The 17,123-nt window shown below is 40.5% G+C and overlaps 1 protein-coding gene and 1 pseudogene across 28 annotated transcripts in view; one reads left to right on the top strand and one right to left on the bottom strand.

The window, feature by feature from the left end:
• PARD3 (par-3 family cell polarity regulator) overlaps positions 1-17,123 on the top strand; it is a 649,441-nt gene that overhangs the window by 526,620 nt on the left and 105,698 nt on the right. The gene's annotated exons all lie outside the window — the stretch shown is intronic.
• On the bottom strand, positions 5,540-9,087 carry LOC140634505 (large ribosomal subunit protein uL23 pseudogene; annotated as a pseudogene).

The raw sequence follows: 17,123 nt of genomic DNA, 5'->3' as shown, positions 1-17,123 counted from the left end.
TAAAGTTTCCAAATGCTTTAAGAATCATAATCCTCGGGATCCCTGGGTGGCGCAGCGGTTTGGCGCCTGCCCTTGGCTCAGGGCGCGATCCTGGAGACCCAGGATCGAATCCCACATTGGGCTCCCGGTGCATGGAGCCTGCTTCTCCCTCTGCCTGTGTCTCTGCCTCTCTCTCTCTCTCTCTCTCTCTCTGACTATCGTAAATAAATAAAAATGAAAAAAAATTAAATAAAGGATAATTCTTAAAAAAAAAAAAAAAAAAAAAGAATCATAATCCTCAGCCCACCCCTATAACCCCGTTGCTGAAAGGAGCTGCAGACATGTGCCAATAACATGTTTGCATAATGGAAATCATTCAGACTTGTTGGAGAGTAGACTTGATTGGTGCTAAGAAAATTGTGAAGATCTATCCCACATTATTCCTTCTTGAATCCCACAAAAGCTTTTGAATATTTTATCTTGGTTCAGAAATTTTGGCATTTGTTGATAGCTTTAGGCTTTGAGCATCACCATGAGTCTAGAGCCATTTTTTCCTGTGAGTTAGTGTTACAAGACAGTCAGGGCTCAAGACAATTTTTGCATAATACTAAACAACAACAACAACAAAAACACTACCACAACAGAAAGTCTTCTACTTTACTAGAGATGAGAGAATATTTTTTTTTATAGTTAAGCTTTTAATTATCATATACTTGTTATAGGAAACGTCATTATTTTGTCTTTATTTGACACAGTTAAATAAATTACCAGTTCTTTATTATAATTGAGAGAAAACTCTAGTAAAAGTGATATTAAAACTATACTGAGCAGGCAGTCCTGGAAACTAAAGACAGGTTAGGGGGTTGGGAGTCAAAGTGAGTGCTAAAACAAATATAGTATCTATTACTTGATATAGTTTTCTTTGATTAATATCATGTCACTCGACCATAGGCTGTTAGATTGTGGAACTTGATCATTAACTTTCCAGTCCCTGTTGTCTCACCCTGTTTCCCAGATCATAAACCATAGATTATTCCTACGATGGCCATCACACACCCTAAAACTGGCCTTGTACTTCAGTAGATGGTTGGAGTGGGCATAATCTCCGAGATTATCTCCTAATGCTGATTCTAGTGTTAACTATTTCACCAACTATGGAACAGACGTTGCCCTACTAGCAACCTTCAATTGTGCAGGATTTTCTTGGTATCTTCTGTCTCCATTAATATAAACACCTGTAAAAGTGTATGAATGTTCTTACATGGTTGAATACTTTGAGGGGAAATATTGTGTTTGGAAGCATTTCAGCTGGAAAAGGCATTCAAGTGGATATTGTCAGACATTTTCTTAGAACAAATCAAAATCATTTAATACTATGTAAAATATCCAAGACATGCAAATGCAAAAGCAGTGATTGTAACCTTCACTCTTGTAAATATGCATCACTGATTCAGATATAGACCAATAAGATCACAAGTGAATATCATTAGTCAGAATTCAGCAAGATCTGATTTCATGCCAGTCACATTCACACACACGTATTTGTTTGTTTATGTCAATCATTAGAACTCAGTAACTAAACAGCAGTGGTACTTAATGTGGCATTATAAACATATAGATGAACTGGAAAAAAGCAAATTATCTACGAATAGTGACCAGTTGTAAATAATATTATGTAAACATACAATATGTAAATATCCATCACAAAAATATCCATGTGTAGCAGAGAACATGACAAAGGCAAATAGTTTGAATGAGGTTATACCAGAAGTCAAAGTGGGAGACTCTGGAAGAATGCCTGGAATCTTCCTAGCCCTTGAGATGATTCCCAGCCCGAGAACATATGTGAATAAAGTAAGCTGACCCAAGTCATCTTCATGCTTAGCACAGCATTGGGCTGATTTTGCGGCTCTCTTCTCTGCTTCGTCCCTGTCGCACTAAACAATAGACTTGATATTATTAGGAAAACTTGTGATATTCCAATCAAGGGAATTAAAAGAATTTTTATATTTCTGTAACATAATAATCTTTTTTTAAAAAATGCAGAAAATGCAGGAAAACTCACTAAATTCACATTAAGTGGGAAGAACACTAAGCTAAATCACTGGTTTAAATTATAGAATCTTAAAAAAATTAATAGTAATTTGATTGCTTTCAGATTCAGAGTTTCCTTTGAGAAATTGCTTTGGTAAATAGATAAGAAAAATTTACAAATAGTCCATCAGTGAGTAAATAAAGCAATGTTTCTAAAGAATCCACCATGGACCAGTATGTTTTAAGTGGTTTTCTCCCTGAAGTGTATATATGTTATTAATTTGCCTTACAAATCATCCCTTGTAAGAAATAGAGATATTTCTGATTGTTGATTATTTGTGGTATTTGGAAGTCATTCATTTACAGAAATATAGTAGGAATGGTAGTCTTTCATTTACTTTTTCATTCATGCATCATTCACTGAACAATTATATATTGAGGTTATGGTTCTGGGTACACACTGGTGAATTCAACGTAGTGCCTGCCTTTTATGCCATGGTGATTGGAGTTAACTGAAAAAAAAAAAAAAAGAATACATATTTAATTATAGATCATGATAGGGACTTAATTGGTGTGCTAAAATACTTCAGGAGGAAAGGTAGTTCTTTGATAATATGCCATTTGGGCTGAATACTGAAAGGCACAAGGAAATCAGACATGAAGAAAGAACAGCTCAAGCAGGAGCTACATGAACCAAGTGAAAGGCAGGGAAAAGTTCAGCCTATTCCAGAAACTGGAAGGAAGCTAGTGTGGTATGGGACGAAATCAGCAGTATGTGGAAGTCAAACCTACCAAGGCAAAGCTTACAAAATGAGTTTTAGTCAAGGTGCTATCAGGGAGCCATTATAGTATTTTTGAGCTTGTAAGTATAGTGTGACTTATAATTTTAAAATTATGCTCTGTGGAAAATGGATAATAAGGTGGGTATGTCATCCAGGAAAACAGAAACTATATTAGGTATTTCAGGAAAGTGGGATTTTGTTAAGGGGTTTGGTTACACAGAAGTTGGAAGAGGAAAAAGGATGATGGAAGTATCTGGAGATATAATAGATGCAGAAAGCAGCTCTTAAAACACAGAGTAGAGGATAAAAAAGGTGGCTTTGGAGCAGAGACAGTGGATTAATACCTGACACCATGGGCAGCAGCAGGCACAGGAAAGCTTATTACGCTGGTCTGGAGATGAAACAAATAGCTTGGAATAGATGGTAGGATGGCAAATGAATGGATTTGAGAGAGATTTTGGAGCTGGAACCAATAGGATCTACTGTTGTAGATTGGTTTCACTGAGTAGAAAGTCAAGATTACTCCCAAGCTTCTGACTGAACAACTGAGTGTATGATGGCACCTCTTCTTTAAGATAGGGAGATGAAGAGGGGCAGGGTGGGGAGAAATACAAGTGTTGAATTTAGAACATGTTAAGTGTGGGATGTCAAGTAAACCATCGGATATGTGAGCATGGTGGTCAGAGGAGACACAATGTGGGAACCATCAACTTTCAGATGATATTTAAAACCATGGAAATGGGTGGTACTAGGGAGAGGATAAAGAGAAAGAAGGGGTAGCTCTGAGCCCTGGGGAATCTCCAGGGTTGAGAGATCAGTGCAGGAGTGGGAGAGAGCAACGGGAACTGACAAGGGATAGAAAGAATACCAGACGAGAAGTTGAGAGAGTATGGTGGTGGAGAAACCAAGACAGGAAGGAGGCAACGTCAGTTGTTTGCAATGGTGCTTGGAAAGTAGAGTAAGATGTGGACAGAGTAATGACTGTGGATTTAGCCACAGAAAGACATTTGGCTACATGCCTGATGGGGTGGAAGATGGAAGAGTCTACAAAAGGCAGATGTGTTCTTGTCTCCTGAGGGGATGGAAGGCCAAATCATTTCCTCAGCTCAGGGCCCAAAGCAGACCTGGGCAAAAAATGCTTATTCGTACCTGACGCTAATATATTTGAGTTCAAAGAGAGCTCCTTTATACTTGCCATAAGACAGAGATCCAACAACTCTTCCACGTTGCTTTCCCTACATTATAATTTGAGGACAAAGTAGCTGTTTATATGGCCCAGCATCCATTACTCAATAATTTTCTGACCAGTTTCCTCCAGGCATACTGCTCAGTAAATGAGGATACTCCACTCACATGTCTAAAAGTAATCTTGTTTGAAAAAAAAAAAAAAAGTCTCAGGAAATGTTTGCTCATTTAGGATCTAATGAAAGGCTTGCCTTTCCTAAGTGCCAGAAAGCGAGGCCCATAGTGCTGCATTTCAGGTGGTTTCCTAAGCCTCATGGGACTCCTCTTCGATGCCAAAGCTCAGCAGTATTACTGTAACCTTTTCCAGCTGCCCTCCCTGGCTGTCATGTCCAGGTCAAGCCATTTTCACTGAATAGATAGGGTGATAAAACTACAGTTGATTGAAGTAGCTGGAAGCCAACATTTATCAGTCTGCAAATATGCCATCTAGATTAAAATCATAATTTAGATTTTGCTTTGTATATGTATGTTTTCTCAAGTAATATTGTCTCAGCAACAGTAACATCTGCCTCTGCTCTTGGGCCAGGATTGGAAAAGGGATCCTTTGCTAAATGATTGATTAATATTGGGACCTTCATTAGATTCTGTAAAATGTCTAACATCACACTGAGAATTTCAAATTATTGTCTCTCCATACGTAAGTTATCTTTCAGTTTGCTTTGCTACCATAATTAGAGAGACAAGAGCAGAAATCCTATTTCTTGGTCAAAGTGCTATTTTTATAGCAAGACAAAACAGGCATTGTTTTGCTTGACTTATCAACAGACCACACTGCTGTTCGCTAAGGTTGTGTTTAATAAGTATGTTCTCTTGGGCCAAAATGTCAAATATATCCCTAATGAGTTCAATGACATCACTGAGCATGCTTCTCTTCCTTGCCAATAGTCAGCATTGTTGGAGCAGATCACATTAGCTGTCATTTGAGCACAGATGCCAAGGTCAGGGCATTAACAAGCAAGAGAGCCTCAACAAAAAGATGAAGATTTAAGGCAAAGTCTGTCCATGTCAGAGAACAATGGGAGTCTGTTTAGGGAGAGTGGTGGAGACTTTCCAGAAGAGGCGTTTGATACAGACAAGTTTTCTGTGCATCTCTGCCCTGTGAAAATTGTGTAAGTCAGTGATGGACCTGAAAGATGATCATCTTTAAGCCACAACTGCCACTTTGAATGTTGAGTTCTGTAATATGCCACAGACAGCACTGACATTCTAAAATTGATTGAAATTTTATGACCTTCAGAGGTAACTAATACATTTCCAGGTAGAATGACTTCTGGAATTAATAAAGTTCAGCAACCAAAAGTTGATTCTTCATAACAAACGGTTTCTGAATAAGTTTTTTTCCCCATCTTTTAGCATCATAACACTAAAGCATATGTCATCAAATAAAAGGAAAAAAAATCTCATGCAGTATATATATTTTTCCTAGAAGAGGAAATATAATTTCACTTCAAAAATGTTGTTACGTGTGTGTGTTTGTGTATATATGTGAATTTCTACATCTAGTCTGGCAAACTTTGGCAGATTTTCACGGCTAGGATGAGTGTCTCCTTTTGGATATGGCTAGAGTAACCTAAGAATGAAGAGCAATCTTAGAAAAATTGGTGGACATGTTTGTTGGTTTGTTTTTAAATTATTGCTTGTGCATTTTCCCCTCTGCTTTCTAAACTTGTCAGTTTAAGGAGAATAGAAGAAAAGGGTTCTTCTTTCCAGATGGCTGGTTTGCATTGAAAAGTAAAAGGCCAAAATAGGTCAAGACATCTCTGATATAAAATTGACCAAAAGAAGCATAATTTAAAGGAGAATCAGATGTTCCAGGTCTATATTCAAGTGTCCAGAGGGAGCTTCTAGACAGGGGAAAGCTTCCAATCTTTTCTTTCCTAAGTAAACACCTTGATACTGGCTGTGTTCTGTTTCTTTGACAAACAGAAACAGTAGGCTCAGCTTTACCACCATGTATAATAAAGAAATCAGTCTCAATACATAGAGCAAATCTGGGGTGGAGACAGAGGGCAAGATGGAACTGGTATGTAGCATTTCTGGCACCAGCCAGTGTTATGGTCTGGCCTGGATTGTGCCTCCTACCCTTCTCTCTGTTCCGGAGACAGACAGGTTTCCTGGTTTCTGTGGCTGTGTTGGTTTATGTTCGATTGTGTGTGTTTCCTTATTGGTAGCAGTCTTTGATTTGTGGTTGCTCAATATATTAAATAGAGCCCAAAGGCCAAGTTGTTTCCTCAGCTCAGGCCTACCCAGAGCCAGGCAAAGAAAGGTTATTCATATTTCACATTAATACATTTGAGTTTTCTGTCTCACCCGAGATCTGGCCAAATGCATAAATATGAACTGAAGGTATGGTCTTTTCAAACTGCCCAGATGCGAGTAGGAATTAATATGAGAGCCACATGATACATAAAGACAGTGGATGAGGAGTTCCCGTGTCAACTTTTTGTAGGTAACCAAAGGTGTTCAAATGGGCAAATTGGATACAACATTTAAAATGAAAGAAATGTTTCTTTGTTCTATCAGCATCTCATTCCTTCCTACTTGTGGTTGCTTGTTTATTGCCCAACGACAAAAACAATACAAAGATGGGTTGGGTGTGTTAAAAGTCTAAGAAATGTGGGACAGGACATGGTGCATGATCTAGAGGTTTTAATCTGGCTGCAGACACACATGCACATGCACAGGTACACACATACCCCCCAACTAAAGGTCAACAAAGGGACACGAATAAGAGCAAAACAGTACCATTAAAGAGGTTTAGTTGTGGGATGTGTTTAAGAAGAGTGTGAAGCTGCATTTGGAGGAACAGACATAAGTGCTCCAGCCGGAAGGGGAGGCATCCCACATAGAAAGAGGCCTAAGGCTGTGTATGGGGTGTCCACTCATCAGGAATGAAGTAGCTGTTTTTAGGGGGTGAGGCATTAGACCAGGAAGCACAGGGGTCTGGAGGTTTTGAGGCTGAAGAAGATGGTTAGGAAACACGGCTGGTAGACCCCTTCATCTTATCTGGTTCAAGAGAAACAGAGACCAGGGGACTTGGGTATTCAGATATAAAAGGAAGAATAAGCAGTCACAGGTAGGGTTAGGTGAATATAGAAATGAAAAGCAGAAAGAAGAGAGAATTAAAAAACATCCCAGATTTACCTTCTAGCCACAAAAGTCCATGTGGATAACAAAGAAAAAAGTGAAAAGAGTTTCACATGATGGAGAGTATTTATCAGCATGAATCGGGTATGATAGTCATTCAGTCTTTCTTTTTTGTCTGCTTAAAAATGTTTGTCACATACCTGACTATTCAGCTGTTATGCTCCCTAAAAAATATTTGTCTTTTCCTCCGATTTTCATCCTAACCAGTATTTTTAACAGTTTTACTGAGGGATAACTTACACCCCATAAAATTCACTTGTTTTAAGTGTATAATTTAGTTATATTTAGTAAATTTATAGAGTTGTGCAGCCATAACTCTAATCCAGTTTTAGAACATTCCTATCATCCCCAGAAATCCCCTGTGTCTGTCAGAAGTTAATCCCTATCCTCACCCCAACCCCAGAAAACACTTAACTGCTTTCTATCTTTTTAAATTTGTTTTTCCTAGACATTTCAAATTTCATGTAAGTAGAACCATAAAATAAACATATATTTTGCATTTGGTTTCTTTAAATTAGCACAATGTTTTTAGGTTCATCTATAGTGTACCATATATCACTAGTTCCTCTTTTATTTCTCTGTAATAGTTCACTGTATGGATAGATCATCATATTTTGTTTCTTCACGCACCAGCAGATAGGTATTTGGATCTTTCCAGTGTGAGGCTGTTATGAATAATGCTGTTATGAACTTTTCTATAAATGTTTTTCATACTCAGGAGTGGGACTGTTGGGTTGGGTAGTGAGTTTATGTTTAACTTGTTAAGAAACTACCACACCAGTTTTCAGGGGCTCCTGGGCAGCTCAGTTGGTTAAGTGTGTCTGTCTTTGCGACAGGTCATGAACCTGGGGTCCTGGGATTGAGCCCTACTTCAGGCTCCATGCTAAATGGGGAGCCTACTTCTCCCTCTCTCCCCTGCTCATGCTTGCTCTCGCCATCTCTCTTTCTCTCAAATAAATAACTAAAATCTTAAGAAAAAAAGAAACTACCATACTGGTTTTCAAAGTGATGGTACCATTTCACGTTCCCAGTACCAGTAGAGGAGAGTCGCAATTTATTCATATCCTTGTCAACACTTATTACTATCTGTTTTTTTTATTCTAGCCATCCTAATGGGTATGAAGTAGTATCTTATGATTTTAATTATTTGCATTTTCCTAATGACTAATGATGTTGAACATCTTTGCTTATTAACCATTTGTATGCTTTTTCTTTTGTAAACTATTCATATTTTTTTTACTTTGATTTAATAAGTTTGGTTGATTTGGCTTCTTATTATCAAGTAATTAAGAGTCCTTTATGTATTCTTGATATAAATCATTTAATAGGGATGTGACTTATCAATGGTTTTCCCATTCTGTGGCTTGTCAATTTTTTTTCTTTTATGGTGAAAAAATTTATATTTAGATTTATAGCCAGTTGGACTCATTTTAGATGATCCAGTTTTGTTGGCAACATCCAAAGCATCATAGTCAGGAGCCAGTCAAACATATGCTTTCTTCTCTCCATCAGGCCTGATCAAGGTGTTGACCTTGGCCACATCGATGTCATAGAGCTTCTTCACAGCCTGTTTGATCTGGTGCTTATTGGCCTTGACATCCACAATGAACACAAGTGTGTTGTTGTCTTCTATTTTCTTCATAGCTGACTCAGTAGTTAGGCGGAACTTGATGATGGCATAGTGATCAAGCTTGTTTCTCCTGAAGGTGCTCTTTCGAGGATATTTGGGCTGCCTTCAGAGATGCAGGGTCTTGGGTCATCAGAATGTAGGTGACATGGGGATCTTTTTTTTTGTGTGACTGTGCACGCCTTTCAGCACCGCTTTCTTAGCTTTCAAAGCCTTTGCTTTGGCTTTGGCTTTGAAAGGGACAGGAGCTTCCTTCTTCGCCTTCGAAGCCATCTTCGTGAAAAGGCTCAAATTTTTTTTAAATACCCAAATATCTACCATATGGTCTACAATTAACATCTTTTAAAAATTTGGGATATAACTGACATAACATTATATTAGTTTCAGATGTACAATGTAACAATTTTATGTGTGTATATATTGCAAAATGATCCCCACATGTCTACTAATATCCATCACCTCACACAGTTATAATTTTTTTTCTTGTGATAAGAATTTCAAAGATCAACTCTTTTAGCAAATTTCAGTGGGCTGTACATTATATCTCCATGACTTATTCATATTTGGAAGTTTGTACTCTTTGACCACCTTCACTCATGTTGCCTACCTGCCACCCCCAACGCCTGGCAACCACCAATTTGTTCACTATATCTATGAGTTCAGGTTTTTGTTTGCTTGTTTTTAGATTCCACATAAATGGCAGATCATATGACACTTATCTTTCTTTGTCTGACTTATTTTACTTAGCATAATGCCTTCAGGAGCCATCCATGCAGTCACAAATGTCAGGATTTCCTTTTTTTAAAATGATTGAATATTTATTTATTTATTTATTTATTTATTTATTTATTTGAGATTTATTTATTTATTTACTCATAGAGACACACACACACAGAGAGGCAGAGACACAGGCAGAGGGAGAAGTGGGTACCATGCAGAGAGCCTGATGTGGGACTCAATCCAGGGTCTCCAGGATCACGCTGAGCCACCTGGGCTGCCCAAATGACTGAATTTTTAAAATTTAATTGTGTGTGTGTGTGTATGTGTATATGTATATGTAAATTTTCTTTACCATTCATCCATTGATGGACACTTGTCAGTTTCCTTAATGATGTTTTCTGAATGCAAAAGTCCTTAATTTTGATGAATCCAATTTATCAGTTTTTCTTTATGGGATTATGTATATGGTGTCATATCTAAGACTTCCTACCCCCACCCAAAGCCATAAAAATTTCTTCTTATGTTTCCTTCCAGAAGTTTCAGTTTTAGCTCTTACATTCAAGTCTGGTCCATTTTGAGATGACTTTTGCGTATGGTCTGAGGAGTAAGGAGCTGAAGTCATCTCGTGTACCTGTGGATATCCTAGCTAATAATTAAGTCAAAATAGACAAGAGTCTGCATGACAAAATTCCATTAATCCTATGGAGCCCGTCTCGGATATTTAAGTCTTTTTGTGATGTTTTCCATGTCCTCTCTTCTCTACTCTGATAGAACTTGTTCCTTCCCTATCTCTTTGTACATTTGTCTAGTGTTGAATGTAGAACCCTGTATTGTCAGGATTTGTTTCTGTCTCCTTCACCAGAATATGAGGCTCTTTATCTCTCTTTCCTCTGTGCTTGAAACATAGAACTTGAAATATTTTTAATTGAATTTAATTAAATATCTACCTCTGTGAACCTTGAAAATCTCCCTCTCCTTCCCTCCCTCCTTGTGTGTGTGTGTGTGTGTGTGTGTGTGTGTGTGTGTATGTGTATGTGTATGTGTCTTTCAAAACTTAAAGCCCGCTAGCATTTGAAACAACAACAACCATGAAAATAGTCCAGGGAACCAGCTTGTTCAGGAAAAGGAATAAATCATTTTAGCTGACAGTACCCAGATTTCGGCAGAGTTGCCTTGTAGCTTTTGGAGATAGACATATGAAAAGGGACAGTGATTTGATGGGACTTGAACAGGGTGATGGATAACTGCTACAGCCCTAATGAAATAGCATATCTAAGAAAACCTGGAAACCCTCAGCTGACAGCAGACAAGCAACTGGTCCCATCTCTATTATTTACTTGCAGTCGCTCTGGGCTCTGCTCTGCTGAGGGCTTTGTTGTCCTATGGATTGCAGAGATGCACCCTTTTCCATCCCCGTGTCCTGTGTACTTCCTGCTGGGGCACCTGCAGCATGGGTTTCCTACGCATAAGGTGAAATAATATAACTGGTGCCTCAGGATTTAGTCTAAATTTTCTGCAATAAAAGGTTGTTTGTATTTCTTTATAATCAGATGAGAGAGATTCTAGTTTACTTTCTCCACAGATATTTATTGAGGATTTAGTATGTATTAAGCTCTGTGCCCTGTGTCCTGTGGAAGATACACAAAGATACACACACACACACACACACACACACACACACAAGCACACACGAATGGCCCTTCCCCCAAGGGGGGTTTCAATATGTTTAAAACATTGATGAAAGAAGAAATACTGATAATATTGCTCCAATTCCCCTGTGCCTCTGCAAAATCTTGTGAGATTTTCCCAAATCCAGCCAAGAAATAATCTTACCATATTTCAACTTAAGCAGGATTCAGTGAGCAATGTATTTGGATATTGATCTTCTTAACTATGTCTTATGGAAAGCTTTTAAGTCAATCTCTTAAGGTTTGTTTTTTCGAGACAGGAATATAAGGGCAGTAATGATCCCAGGATTTGGCAAAGGCTCTCAGAATGAGACTTCTCCCTCATGAGGCTGACCCACTCACAGATTTGATCGTATGAAACTGTAGGGATCAAGTATATTCTCAAGGTTTCAGAACAGGTTTTTTAATATCCACCGCTGTTTCCTCACCTTTCATCTACTTTAAAATACGCAGTTTAGACTAATGATTAGGCTGGGATTTGAAGCCACGGAGACCTGGGCTGGAATCTTGGGCTGTGTGTCATTGAGCATGTTACATGATATCTCTGAGTCTGTTTTCTCTTTTGTGAAAATGGGGTTCACATCTGTCCCAGGGAAGTTATGGAGGCTAACTAAAGAACATAAGGTGTGTAGATCTAATAGTGTGTAATAGGGTAATGAATGGCTGTCATCATTAATGTTTTTAACTACTTCTGTGCTGACTTGTACCTAATCATGCTAAGCCTGTTTGATCCCTCCATAGCATTCTGTGCTTTATATTTCTTGTTAGAGAAATCACATCACAGATATGGTCAGATGTGTCTCCCATTCCATTCACGTTTCTCCCTTAAGACATCTAAAATTGCTCTTTGTCCTCTAGTACGTTTTTCAAAACTAACCCTCAATAAATTAATATCGATTCAATAGTATCGAATACATAATCCATATTCAAGTTCCCCCAATTGGTATAGTTTGTTTTGATCCAAGATCCAATTAAGTTTTCTGCATATCATTGCAATCTCTTTTTCAGTTTCTTCTCATCTAGAAAGTTCTTTCTCTCCCCATGTCCTTGTTATGTCTTTTGACAGTGCCGCTTGTGCAGAGTCCAGGCCAGTTGTCTCATAATGTTCTGTACTGCGAATGAGCCTGGTTTCCTCATGACCCAGGAGCACCATGATGTGATGGGAACATGGTCTGCAGATAGGGCATTTGCTTCTCTGCTCCTTGCTTCTCTTTGACATCACATGCTCTACTCAATCTCTGGGAACTTGCTTCTCATCTAAAATAGGGGACCTAGGGACACCTGGGTGGCTCAGTGGTTGAGTGTCTGCCTTTGGCTTAGGGTGTGATATCGCAGTCATGGGATCGAGTCCTGCATCGGGCTCTCCACAGGAAGCTTGCTTCTCCCTCTGCCTATGACTGCCTCTCTCTGTGTGTCTCTCATGAATAAACAAACAAACAAATAAATAAATAAATAAATAAATAAATAAATAAAATATCTTTTAAAATAAATAAATAAATAAAATAATAAAATAAAGTAAAATAAAATAAAATAAAATAAAATAAAATAAAATAAAATAAATAAAATAAAATAGGGGACCTATAATATACACCACAGGGGATGGTTGGGAGTTCCCAGTGAGATGATTTAGATAAAGGTCAGTAATTCCAGGCACATGGTAGACCTCCAGAAAGGCTCTCAGCAGCCAAACAGCAGAGGGCTGTCAGTCAGATGGGGGAGAGGAGAGCCTGAGGGGCCTGCGGGGAAAGGGAGTGGGGCGCAGGCTGAGTGAGCGCTGTCCAGGGTAGCACACACTTGGCTTGGCTGCCTTGTTTCCCTTTCTTGGATTCCTCCTGTATGACTGGGAGTCCAGAAGGAGCGGTGCAGCTGAGACACCAAAGCAGTAGACTGAGGCAGCGGACTCTGAACAGCTACCCAAGCAGAGCAGCTCTCTCTAAGGGGATAAGTTAGGGAAGGGTACTGCTGGTGGCTTCTGTTCCCAGAGCTCAAATGCTGGTCCATCCTGGGCCTCTGGCAAGGCCCTCTGGACCCAGCAGATACTTGTAGACCAGGGAGTGCCTTCAGGAAGGTAAGAAGCAACTCTCTCCCTTCACAACCACCAGATGGATCTCTCCCTCTCTCAATGTGTTATATCCTGGTGATGCCAGAAAGCTGCTGCTGTGACTGTTGCTTCTGTTCTCACATTTGTTGCCAGAGCAGTAGAGCAGATAGAGGGTTCCAAATCTTTATGGTGACTCCCCTGTTGGAGCCTAATGCTGTCAGTCCCGAGGAGGAGGGGCCGGTGCTTTGATTTCTGCAGCTTTCGTGAAGAAGTGCAGCTCCCAGCCCTTCCTGGGCAAGCCTCAGTCTTCCTAGGTCATGCCAAGGACAAAGACCTTCACTCAGATCACTGGCTCATGGTCAGTGTGAGCTACACACTCCGGGATGCCCAGTGCAAAATGAAAACTCGGGTCCTTTGTTTAAAATGCCAGAAAACTGTGCCACTACAGATACAAAAATAGAAAGCTTGGTTCCTGTCTTTTATAGTTTCTTTTCCGGCTTGTCATGATGTTTTTAATTTGCTATTGAATGTTGTTCTAAGTAAAGAAACATTGACGTTTTAAATTATTAGCGTGGACTTTACCATTCATCTTGATAGCATTGTCATGCCATTCTTTTTGTCATGATGAAAAACCGTGTAACCTAAAATTTGCCATCTTAACCATTTTTTTAAAGATTTTATTTATTTTTTCACAAGAGAGAGAGAGAGAGAGACTGAGAGAGAGACAGAGGGGCAGAGACACAGGCAGAGGGAGAAGCAGGCTCCATGCAGGGAGCCTGACGTGGGACTCGATCCCGGGTCTCCAGGATCATGCCCTGGGCTGGAGGCGGCGCTAAATCGCTGAGCCACCCAGGCTGCTCCATCTTAACCATTTTTAAGCTCAGTAGTGCTAAGCACATTCTCACTGTTGGGATCAATGCCAGTTTTAAATACAAATACAAGAGCATTTCCCTTGCATGTGGAGTCTCTGAAATGACATAATTCATGTTTCACAGCCCATACACACATACATATTGCACTGTCAACCAAGTGGGGAAATGCTGCACAAAAGCAACTCAACTGTTGCTCCCTCTCCTCTTGATAAGCCTACAGTCAACTCACACTCTCTACTGTTGACTTTCTGATGAGGAAGGAAGGCGTGCAAGGATCTGTGGGGCGCTCCATCTCTCCCTTCCCTTCTGTGCCATTCTTTATAGTGTGTTTGGCTAATTACGTTAATTAACGCAAGTAGGAAAGGAGAATATAGGGCTCTTGGTCTTACGTGTTTCTCGAAACACCACCGCCCGCCTTCTGCATCCAAAGCAAGTTCTGGTTTGAATGGGAAGAGCAGCCTCTCGGGGGGTGGCACCCCTGTTCAACTCCCCACACGGAGAGTCTCCTGGGACCCTGTGCCCTGGAGCCACCAAGGACAGCGCGCGCTCACGGGGGCGGGGGGGGGCGGGGAGTGGCAACTACGCAGCACATGCACAGGGCAGGACCTCCACCCCTCACATACTCTTTGGTCCCATCAGACCCCACTTACACGGTACAAATGCCGATAAATTAGGAAGGACTACAGGACCGCAACAGCATACCTCTCTGCCCAGGATGCACAGTCTGGGGCCTGGCCCTGCTCATGGTGGATATTTCACAGAGCATTTCTGGGAGGGGAGATATTAGGAACTGTACTGCTCCTGAAACCCCCTCCAGTCGGACCGTGGGGCCATGCCATCTGCACCCCCCTCCCTGAGGTCTGGCCCAGCTTCCACTCTTCTCCATCCCTCCGTTTGCAGAGCTTCCTTGGGGACTCCCAGATGTAATGTGCTGGTGCCCCGGGTAGAACTGGACTTGCTTCATTAATCAGAATACACTCAACAAGTTCAAGCACTTTTGTGAACCTTAGAACCGTCCTTTTATAAGATGTGAAAAGCATGAGTTACCTGATGAATATTTGAGTGTGTTGCTCAGAGGTGCAAATAATATTCACAACTGTGACCTAAGAAGAGAACCACCATCAACCCATTGTATAGCTGAGAGATGGAGGCCTCATGTAGGTAGGATGGAGCATGGCATTCCTCAGTTACGTTACAGCCCAGTATCTGGCTTAGAGCTTTGTCAGTCATCCGTAATCAGGGGGTGAAGAAACCCCACCCTCTGCCACCAGTCACCACCCCCCTTTGAAGCAGTTCATGTTTGAGCATCAAACCGTACAGGTGAAAAGCACTCTGGTGTGAGGGACCAGGTGCAATGTGAGTGGAAGAAAGCACTCATTATTTTGAAGGTTGCAAATGGATTTCAAAAGTGGGACTGTCCCTTTTGCTCTCTTCTGGAGATGAAAGTGCACAGTTTTCACAACATATTTCTTCAAAAGCTATCAGAAGCTTCATATTTTTTTTTTTTAATGCAGTGTGTCCCTCCCCATCATCTCCATAGTTCGCCTGTGGTTGAACATTTTAATCAGCTGTTTTTGTGCTTTAAAGATTTTTCATTTGATTTACAACTTGTAGGAGTGGAGTTGCGGTGAGTAATCCGGGAGAATGCCATAAAGAGGACAAAAGGAAGGTGAAACACCACGGCGTTAATAATTTAGTTTCAATAACCTTAAAAGGTTTATTGTTCACTTTTAACCTTGTATCCCAAAAAGCAACCTACTGCAGTGAATCATAAAAATGTTTCTTTTAATTTGCAAGTCATTTATTTAAGTGTGCTTACAGGGGCTCATGTGTTCCTCAAGCAAAAAGGTCAAGAAGCGACAGCAGCTGCTCGACTTGTTTCTGGCTGTTTGAGGTTGCGGTGCCCCTGATGGGACAGATCATAGGGCTTAAACTCTGTAGAAGCTTGCTTTCAAAAAGTATGGATTATTATAGCATCGAATCATTCATTCAATAACATTTTAGATAGTACTGGGCAAAGCAAAAGAAGCTCACATTGCTGAGGCGGCAAGAAGAGAATAGAAGTGATTTTTGAGGAGGACAAATCGAAGAGATTTACAGGTGATACTTAAAACCTAATGTCAAAACTAGGTGGCAGGCTGGGGTCATGCTTGGCGAGGAACTTTAAAACACCTGCAAACTAGAATTCTAACATCTCAGGAGGACTGCTAAATTAACAGAGAGATTTTCCACCCAGATCTCATTACCAGCCCTATTAAAACAATCCCCGTTGTACATTACACCACACCGTGGCACAGAAAATCACCTGGTGCATAAAGGTGTGCTTTGTTTCATAATTAGGGGGGACGCAGATCCCGGCTAACGTGAGGAGCTAATGGCATATTTCTTCAGGGTTCTTCCTCCTCTTTAATTAAGATCATGTACCATAAATAAATGGAACCAGTTTTTTTCTAGAATTCTTATTTTATTTCCGGGAATAGGATTTGTCATTATTTTGATTCTCAGTTTCCCAGGAAGTGTTGTACGTCGCTTGCTGCTGCCTTGCCCTCCCCACAGTTGGCAGATAAGCCTCCTAGGATTGCCTTGTGTGATTAACCTTGGAGAACAAGAGAGGCAGAGGTTATCTAGAAATCCAGAAGAAAGGTTACTAGATCCTTTCATTTTGACCTGTTTTAAATGAGCAAACCCAGCTGAGAAGGGGAACTAATAATTCCTAAACCTTCAGTGGATTCTGATTTTAGGTGAACATTGAAAATGGGTTCCTCCTCCTTCTCCAGGTCTCCAGCTACTCCTTTTGCCCATCCCCCTGGCATTTCCTATGGCAGGGACTCGAACTGCCTTTGCAGTGCTGGTTGGTGGAGGTGGGAGCACCTGCTCGGGAGAGCCAAAGCGGGGTGAGAGCTTGGGCAGACAGCCAGAGCATCCCGGGCTGTCAGCTGGTCCAGTTCTGTGCTCTCCCCTCCCGAACTGGGTACACCGTGCAGCAGG

The sequence above is a fragment of the Canis lupus genome, chromosome 5, assembly GCF_048164855.1.
Source record: "Canis lupus baileyi chromosome 5, mCanLup2.hap1, whole genome shotgun sequence".
Classification (NCBI taxonomy): Eukaryota; Metazoa; Chordata; class Mammalia; order Carnivora; family Canidae; genus Canis; species Canis lupus.
Note: the sequence above shows the minus strand (reverse complement) of the source record. Positions and strands in the feature narration are given on the sequence as shown.